This window comes from Rhinolophus sinicus, linkage group LG03 (genome assembly GCF_036562045.2).
Source record: "Rhinolophus sinicus isolate RSC01 linkage group LG03, ASM3656204v1, whole genome shotgun sequence".
Taxonomy (NCBI): Eukaryota; Metazoa; Chordata; class Mammalia; order Chiroptera; family Rhinolophidae; genus Rhinolophus; species Rhinolophus sinicus.
Genome location: NC_133753.1, coordinates 130420998 through 130429704, shown reverse-complemented (window position 1 = coordinate 130429704; position 8707 = coordinate 130420998). Strand labels below are relative to the sequence as shown.

General features: G+C 36.9%; 1 pseudogene; it reads right to left on the bottom strand.

The window, feature by feature from the left end:
* Positions 1-849: 849 nt before the first annotated feature.
* Positions 850-7315, bottom strand: LOC109445534 (dematin; annotated as a pseudogene).
* Positions 7316-8707: the final 1392 nt, after the last annotated feature.

The window sequence follows — 8707 nt, the reverse complement described above, 5'->3', positions numbered from 1 at the left end:
AGCTTTGCCTTTTGATCCCATCCAAGGGAGTCTAAATGCCTGGGTTGTGCCAGGACTCGGGTTGGTGCTAGAAGGTAAAATTCTAGCTGACTTTGCTTTGGTTGATGGTGGGTTGGGATTTCACACAGATGACATCTCTAGTCTAAACCAAAGCTTCTGGGGAAGCCACAGGGCTGGAGCACGAGGCTTTGAAGCTTGTAAGTCACAAGTAGGAGACAAAGTGAGTTAGAGGGCAGGGCAGCCTCCCTGCTGGAGGCTGAGCTGGAGCCTGCTCCCACTACAATCAGAGAAGCATGAGGCTCAGGTGCAGGGTAGGCTGCCATACGTGAGGAGCGGAGGCATGGTTGGGCTCACACAGGGTCCCAGAGTTTTCCCTGCCTGCTTGGCTGCTTCCTACTTTCCCCCTCCCATTGGTCCAGAGAGCTGACAGGCCTGACCAGTAAGTGCTGTCTATGTTCATTTCTTCTCACTCTCTTCTGGGGACTTTCATGTGAGGGTGGAGGACTGGGAGAGAACACAAACATTAACTCTGTGTGTGTGTGTGTGTGTGTGTGTGTGTGTGTGTGTGTGTGCGCGTGTGTGCTGGAGTCCAGACTCGGATGGCTCTCTGAGGTGAGGACCAGGGATGAGAGAAGCAGCCCCCCTTCATTATGGGGAAGAAAGTCCATGTCCCATAACTATAGGACTGCAGATGTCTTGGCTCCCCCTTGATCTGGGGAATGGAGCCCACCTCACCTATGACCTACCTCCCTGACCCCTCAAGAAAGGATCAGTCCCAGATGGCCAGGGGAACCGGATGCTTTGATGTCAGTGACCCCAGCTCCCCTGCCCTGAAACAGCAGGGAAGGGTCAGTCATGGAGAGGGCAGAAGGGATCAGAAGAGATCTTTTTCTTCAGTTTGCTTTGCCTCCATTGAGCCAACTTGCTAAACTCTTCAGGAGACATGGAAAATAATCTTGAGAAGTCCTCCACTGATATATCTCTGAAGCCTCATCTGATCCACATCTGGAGGCAACCTGGTTCATTCCTATCCATTACCACCAGCATTTCACAGGGATAGGTATGTACACTTGGACTTCCAGTCTCACTGCTGGTGGGCTGAAGTCTGTGGACTGCAGTTGACTCAAGGTGATTCTGCCACAGGTATGGAGAGAAGACTTAGACATCCTGGGTGCAAGGAAGCCTGAAAGGGTGTCTGGTCAGGCAGGGAGCAGGTTTTCCTCCAGATAGGCAATGCCTTTTCCATCTCTTCTTTCAAGATCACCATTCCTAAGTTGAAAGTCACCTTACTGAGTTCCTCTCTCTGACGGTCCCTAAAAGTCTTTATCTCTTCTCTGCAATCATCATTTTCTTTTTTTATTCTTCCTCTGCCTCCCTCTGAGATGCTTTCTGCTTCCTCCATTATATCTCCACAATGGCTGGCGATGGCTGACATGGCCAGTAGTTGGTTTTGCTCTTGGCTGAGAGGTTGGGGTCAGCGGGCCAGGCTGAAGGGAATTGGATGACTCCATGTAAGGTCCTCAATGAAAGGTTTGCTGTGAGGGCTACCTCCCATGGACTCTTTCTGCTTGTGGATTGGTAGCTGTGTGTAGATGTTGGAATCTGGGCAGGTCATCTCAGGATGGTGAAAATGGGCAGGCTAATCTGGGGGGGTCCCACTGGTTCTTGTGGCTGAAGCCTGAAGGATGGTTCCAGGGGACCATGTGTTCCAGGAGAGAATAGGTAAAGCAGGGCTTGTAGATGATGAGGTCAGGTCACTCCATGTCCAGGATGACTTTGGCCTTGGGATAGCAGACAAGTCCTTATAGACCAGGACTTAATTCCTTGGAGTTTGTGTGCTAGCTCTATTTTTTCAACTGCTATTAGAATGAATGCACATCCAATAAATTAAAAACAACAACAACAACAACAACAACAAAAAACTGCTTCTCTGTGTACCATGTAAAATAAGCCAGGTTACCACCAGCAGTTTGAGAGAAATTAAAGTTTGTTAAAATATTTTTAAAGGAGCATAATACCAATCATGACTTGAAAACTTTAAGGCAACTAATTTTTTAAATGATTAATTATATAAATGTCTGTAAAGTAGACTTATACATGGGGTTTTGTAAGCTAAATACTACACAGTAAGAACAATGGGTGGTGAATTTAGTTGTATAATATTGACATTGTATAGAGGTAGTTTAGGTCCAACTATATGAATATTTATGTGTTCATAAACATTAACATTATATATGATATTAAGATATTATGTGAGTTAGACAAACAAACCAAAATCACAAATTTTAAAGGATGATGTATACACATGAATAGATATGTAAACATTTGCCCCCACAACTCAGTTGCTAGTCTGGGGCAACCCTGAGTGCTTATCTTCCAGTGGGGGAAATCTGCGAATCATCAGAATTTGACTGCTTAGATTAATTAATGAGTCCATGTTTTCAAAAGACTTTGTGTTTTTTGCCTTGATCTCTGAGATGAAATTCATTTTGTTACCTCCCCTTCACAGTTTCCAATTATTTGAATACCTTTTTCAGTTGCGGCATAGTGATACCAGAGTAAAACAATAGATCGTGAAATCAAGAGAACTGCTGAAGACCAATACAAGCAGATTTAGGTACATTGATTAGTGGTATTCAAGATTGTCCTACATAGATGTATTTTTCTAGGAAAGCTATAGTTTAAAAAACAAAAAGGAAAACATAGGTAGTTGAATTGGCAAAGATACTTAGCAGACTGCCAACTCAGTATTACCTTACTTTACAGTTGTTTATTGTGAACTTAAGGGCAAACAGGGCTCCTTCAGTTTTTGCTTATGAAGATAAAGGGAAAACCTTTTGTTTTAAGTAGAATGTGGCTATAGAAGCGTTTTATTAAAATGACGTTCCTCCCATGGGCATATGTGTTAAGAACCAGTTCACCCAGCCTAAAATCAATTACTTCTGCCTATGGCAATGAGATTCTGCGTTAAACATAATTCTCAGAGGTAGTTAGCATTCCATTGAAGGTTATTGCTTCCATCCAAGAGAGGATTTACCCAATTTGATCAATTCTCTGAGTGTTCAACCTCAGATAGTAAACAACTCAGATTATAAATAGTGTAATTATTAAGTATAACAATTAAGACTCTGTGTTTTAACATTGTAATCAATGGTTAGCCAGAGTGTTCTGGCTGTTCAATACTTACTTGAATGTCTATTGAGAAGTAAACACAAAATAAATTGGAATATTGAATTATTTCCATGACTCTAGGCTTGCCCTCCTCTTATACATATTGCACATCATCATTAGGGTTTTCTTTCTAAAGGAAACACTTAGGTCACTGTCCTGCTTAAAAGTTAATTTGCTTCCCCAGGCTTTCTTGGTAGAATTCAAACACCTTTACATGACTTAGTACGAACATCATGATTTGACCCCTGTTTACTTCTCTAGCCTTGTCTTTTGTCTCTGTACTTCTCTCGATATCCTGTCCCTTTATTCCACTTTAATTCTACACTCTCTTGCTTCTGGGCATTAATATAGGCTTTGCATCTGCCAGGGACTTTCTTCTCCTGCTCTCTAGCTAATTTTGTTCTTTAGGTTTCAACATAGTAAATACCAATGCCGCTGGACATCTCTCCCTGACTCACCAAGACTGGATTAGTCTGCTTTCTGCATAGTCCCACTGTGCTCTGTTTTATACCTATCATACATCTCTTTATGCAGAACTTGCTGATTTATTTAATATTATGTCTGTTTTCCACACTATATTCCTAGACGCTTGGTATTAAGAGAGTAGTAGTTACTCAAAAATGTTTATTGAATGATTGCATGTTAAAATCTTAATGTGAAGATGTTTCTCTGTCTCTTAGTCAATACACAAATTACTCTCAACACACCCCAGGAATTTGATTCACTTCCATCAGAAGCAATGGCTTACTCTGTAGTGGTTTTAATGGCAAGTGACAGACATAGAAAAAGATCTCTACTATATGAGGTGTGTGTGTTTGGGAGGTGTATTGAGTTGGAAAAATCCCCAGGTGACTGCTGTGTTCCCCTGCTGTAATATGGCTTCTGGGCTATAGTTAGTAATTTAAGCACAGACGTTTCAGTTCTTCCTGTATTAACTATATGTTTTGATACAATGTGAAAATATTTACACCAAAACCTTAGAGAGGAGCATAAAAAAAAAAGACCTTATCATTTTTTGTTACAAAAAAAAAAAAAAAAAGAAAGAAAAAAAAAATGGCTAACCAATTACTTGTGCCTCCATATTCCCAACCTGGTTTTAATATTATAGTATCATTCCTTACCTGAGAACTCTTTTACTTTCCATTAGTCTGAGATCTGAGGGTACTATTATTAATGGTGTCTTCAAGAACATGACTTAGCTGTACTAGACTCCTGCTAAAATTTCTGTTTAATGGGAATATGGGAGTGTTAGGTCCCAGGGTTTACTCAGATAGCATGAAATTTAAAATACTGGTAGAAATCTTATCTGTAAGCAGCTACTGTGTCTTTTTCTCAGGACAATCTAGTAAAAGAGCTGGCCAATATGTTCATATAAGAAAATTAGTAAGTTATAGATATTAGAAGTAAAATGTTTAGAAATAAAAAATACATAGGGGCTTTTTGAATCATGAGTTTTTAGTAATAAAATAGGAGGGAACTTCAGAATGATCTTACATCAATAAGAATTTAACAGCTACTGTCTTAATCCTAGACAGCAATTACTGAAGTATTTGGAGAAGTTAATGGAAAAAATGGTTTTAAAGAATTATTTTTAAAATTTTTGCTCCTTACATCTTAGAGAAAGAAGATGTGTATTTAGAAGAATTTACTATTTGAGAAAAATCATTGAGGAATAATGATGGATTAGTTAATTAATGGTGTGGAGATAGGAAGCTCACCTCTTAGAAAAGCAAATATGATTCCTGCATCACACAGCATAAACTGGTTGATAACTTAAATGTAAAAAATATTTTATCGTACCAGAGGAAAAATATATTGTATAACTATTGACATTTGTAAATCATTTAAAAACATCATCAAAAGCCCAAATCATCGTAACCTTGCTAGCAGAATTTACAAGAAGTTAAGAAAAAAAAAAGTATGTATTGATAAATTAAAGAAAATGTTTGAAAATATATACCTAACAAAGAATTTTGTTAATTTATAATGAAGTATCACAAATAAATAAGAAATATAAATAAAAATCTTTATGTCAAAAGGATAAAAAGGCATTTCATATGTGCAAAATAATAACCATGAACAGCAAAAATGAAAATGTTCACAATCACTTGCAAAGTAAAGACATACATTATAAAAAATGATATGTAATTACATCCTTTTTGACAAAGGCCAACACGTTTTGTAATACTCCATGTTTTCAGAGGTATGAGAGAAATACACTCTCATACACAGCTTGTGGGTATGCACCGATTCCCTTAAAAACATTTAATTCTTTTAGTATTGAAATTTTGCACTCAGAATTTATTGTAAAGACACAAGTAAATCAACACTAAAGATGCATGTACAAATATGTTATTGTAACTCCACAATGTTAAGTTCCAAGGAAGTATGTAATTAGTCTGTTTTATGCAAAGTATGTAGAAAAGTGTCTGGCACACGGTGAGTACTTACTAAATATGTGTTTGTTTTGCACTCATTTGTAATAATAATAAAAACAATCTAAATGTGTAACAATATAAAAATTGTTACATAAATTAGAGTACATTCAATAAAAATTTATACAGCTATTTTTAAAAGAAAGATATAAAAAGAAGTATGTTATATAAGGACTTTTATTATATGTTAACTATAAATACATATATAATTTAAAAGGCAAGTGACAACATGATGCTCAATATGGTCTCTCATTTTTTGTAAATATTTTTTTAAATGACATACACTAAAATACTAACCATGGTGAGAGAGCATGTAGTATTTATTATATTTTCCAATGTTATATTGTATGTACTACTTGTCAAATAAAATAATAAAATGAACTAGTAAAAATATCCATGTGAATAATTCTCCACAGCTTACAAGAGCACATTTCCTATGTATTAATGTGGCTAAAGACTTCTATGATCTTACTCCCATGTTCCTTTGCATTTTAATCAACTGTTTTCTCTTTATGTATGTTGTGTTCCAGGCAAATGAGCCATTACCTTATACAAAGATAACTTCATTTTATTATGTCTATTTTAATGTTACACTATTCTCTTTTTCTGAAAAAGCCTTTCCTTTTATTTCTGTTGAAATTCATTCATTTGTCCAAGATGTGTCTCAATCTTGGCTTCAATTTTTGAAAACATAAAGTTTAAATTAAAAATTATAATTTCTTCAATTATTTTGTATCTCTCTCCTGGCATTTAACTCTTTATATGTTATATTTGTATTTTTATGAATATGTAATTTCCACTCACAATAAGTTTTTCAGTAGTATGGGCTACTGTCTTATCATTTTACACACTATAAGCATAGCAAAACATCTTCAATAGAGTCGAAGCTTTTTGAATTGCCATGCTGACATGTTTTCAGGAAAAGCTCAATTACCTTCTTAATTATATAGCAGATAAAAAGGAAGAAAAGGTAGTATTTATAAAATAGCTTAAAATTCTGAGGGGAAATTTCAAAACATTTTGCAAGGTTTTATTTCCACTGCCAAATAGGGTTTATGTATATATTTTTAAATTTAACTGATTCAAGTATGGAAAATTGGAACAAGGATTCTTTTTTTTTTTTTTTTACCAATGTTTTATTCTGGGTCACTTTTTTGTTTCCCTTTACAGTAATTAATATATGTCAGTGATCTTATCAGATCACACATGCAGGAGTCAGAGCAAATGCAATTTTGAAGCTAGGCTGAGTGAGAGATTTGGAACTGATATATGTCCACAGAAGTCTTTGTGATTGTCTCTAACTTATAGATATCTGAAATCTTTTCGAGCCGATCCATTTGAGAATTTAAGACCAGAAACTTTAGCTAACCATCTTAGGAATTAGGACTGTTTTCTCAAATGTGGCAGGTGTGCAGCCCTTTATTTTGGCTTTCATACAGAATCTTAATCCATGCAGGAAGTATGCCACTTTATCTGTCTCAGTCATTAGTTCTACTGACATCACTAAGTTGAGAGATCCAACTGCAATCACGGATAGCACACACCTGTTTAACACTTAACAGCTCTTGTCATGGTAGTCACTTAAAAGTCGGGTGGTTCTAAATGCATTCTTCTTTTCTGAGCTGGTCATTGCTGGGTTGGCAGATTTCCCCACTGAGACACTTACCTGACCTTGCTTCTGTGTCCATCGGGTCCTTCTGCTCCTCCATGAGCTAGCAATCATTCAGCTCTGAGTTCCCCATTTCTTCAGTGAGGACCCTCAAAGCACTCTGAACTCACATGCTCCAGGACTGGCTGCCTTTCTAACTATTTTTTCCAAGAATGGCCAAGGAGATATGTGTTAGACTTGGGTTTACAAAGGAGTTGAAGCAAAATAGCCTGCTCCACAGTTCAAAAAAGGGAATTCTCACAATGAGTTGCCCTTACTTCCTGAGCTAGGGATAAACAGGGCTGATTTATTTTGAAAGCTTTTTTTGCTCAGATCTCATTACAATGCTTAAAAGGTTTCTCCAAGTGTCTTCAGGTATGAACAGAAGATTAAACTGCAGCCTAGGTAAAGGTTGAGCATAGCTGTCCTATAGAGACCAGGCCTTTTTCTTTATCATCAACAGCAACAATAACAGCAGCCACCACCACACAAAAAAGTGTATTTCTGTTTCTTACACTCACAGTGCATGTCTTGTTGGGCTTACACATTTGCCTAGAAAACACCGCTAAAATGCTTTCAGCTCAGTTTTTGATTCTACTCATGTTATTATGTATAGTGTCACAGATGTGATCACACATATTTAAAAAATATAGTGCATTGTATTGTAATTTGCCTTTCTTCCTTTGTTTTCAAAGCTCAAGCATTCTAGCAGTGTAGGAAAATATCTCAGGGTTTCTTTCATTTATTTATTTATTCAAATTAAGACAATGTGTACCTAGCACTCATCATTTATGAAAATTGTGTGTTTTTTTCTCTTTCGTTATTAAAACACTGAATTCTAAATCAAAGATTGTGGAGAAGAGATGTGCAACCTGAATAAAACATTTGCAGAAGAGCCTGAATAATGGCCCTGAATAAAGCAAACTGAAATGTTCTTGAATTGTAAATGGAAAAAATTCAAGTGTGTGTACTCAGGAGCACATGTCCTAAGAAGAGATTAGTTATTATTATTCTTAGTGCTATTTAACATTGATGGGGCCCCGATAGTATTTTTAGTTCTGAAGTGAACACAAGTGGTCTGATAAGTGATCTCCCATCTAAATTACCCATGCGGAGATTCACCTGTAATCATGCTCTGTGCGGAGAGGCAACAAGGATAAACAACCCAGAATAGGTGGACTGTTAATGCAACTGTATAATCTAACTCACAGCAAGTTAAAATAGTTAGTTCAGACAAATATGGCCTTTAGAAATATCATTTGACACTATTTCCTTTTATCTGATTTCTCCATAGCTAGAAGTTAGAGAACACAACTGTTGGACTCATTCACAAGTTAGTCAACCCATTTATTGACTCCTACAAGGTTACTTAGAAATTGGAAAAGGGTGTAAAGGTAGATTGAGGAGGACTAAAGATGAGGGTCGATCTCTGATCTCAGGATTTTGAGCTCCA